The 552-nt window shown below is 36.6% G+C and overlaps 1 long non-coding RNA gene across 1 annotated transcript; it reads right to left on the reverse strand.

Moving 5' to 3' along the window:
* Positions 1-37: 37 nt before the first annotated feature.
* LOC108623437 (uncharacterized) lies at positions 38-530 on the reverse strand. Its single transcript, XR_001916547.2, has 3 exons — positions 424-530; positions 220-362; positions 38-160 (listed from the first exon to the last, which is right to left on the reverse strand). It is a non-coding gene; the product is annotated as an uncharacterized LOC108623437 (long non-coding RNA).
* Positions 531-552: the final 22 nt, after the last annotated feature.

Below are 552 nucleotides of genomic sequence, written 5' to 3' on the forward strand. Positions count from 1 at the left end.
GCATACAATAATGAAACAAACATCCCCAAGCCTGAATCACAAGAGGAACAATTAAAAAGAATACATCCTGATCCATGTCCCAAATAACAAAACGATATAAAAACTCCTCGGAAATCATGGATAACCCATACTCACACACACGTTTTAGAAGCACGAAAACCTAAAAACATAATCAAAAAAGAAATTAAACACACGAATAAAAGACAACAAACGACTTACCAGACAAAGAGATGTTCGAAACAGCCCCAGAAATCGACAAACGACCACTTAATCAACCCAGATTAATATCGAAATTACAAATTATCCACCTGGACTACCGCCTGTTTGAACCCCTGATTCAACCGCCACACAAAAACAACAACCTACAAAAAACACAATTAATACATGCAATATCTAGGACAGAAAAAATTAAAAAGCGATAACCTGCAATTAATATAAATAGAATCCATAAAAACTGAAAACAGACGAAAGGCACGTAACGATCTGACATTTATAGGTTAGGCCGTGTAAGGCGTAAACACGAGCACAACACGACGCCGAAAGAACAGAATA

Source organism: Ceratina calcarata, unplaced genomic scaffold, assembly GCF_001652005.2.
Source record: "Ceratina calcarata isolate Rehan_Ccalc_2016 unplaced genomic scaffold, ASM165200v1 scaffold2677, whole genome shotgun sequence".
NCBI classification, from domain to species: domain Eukaryota; kingdom Metazoa; phylum Arthropoda; class Insecta; order Hymenoptera; family Apidae; genus Ceratina; species Ceratina calcarata.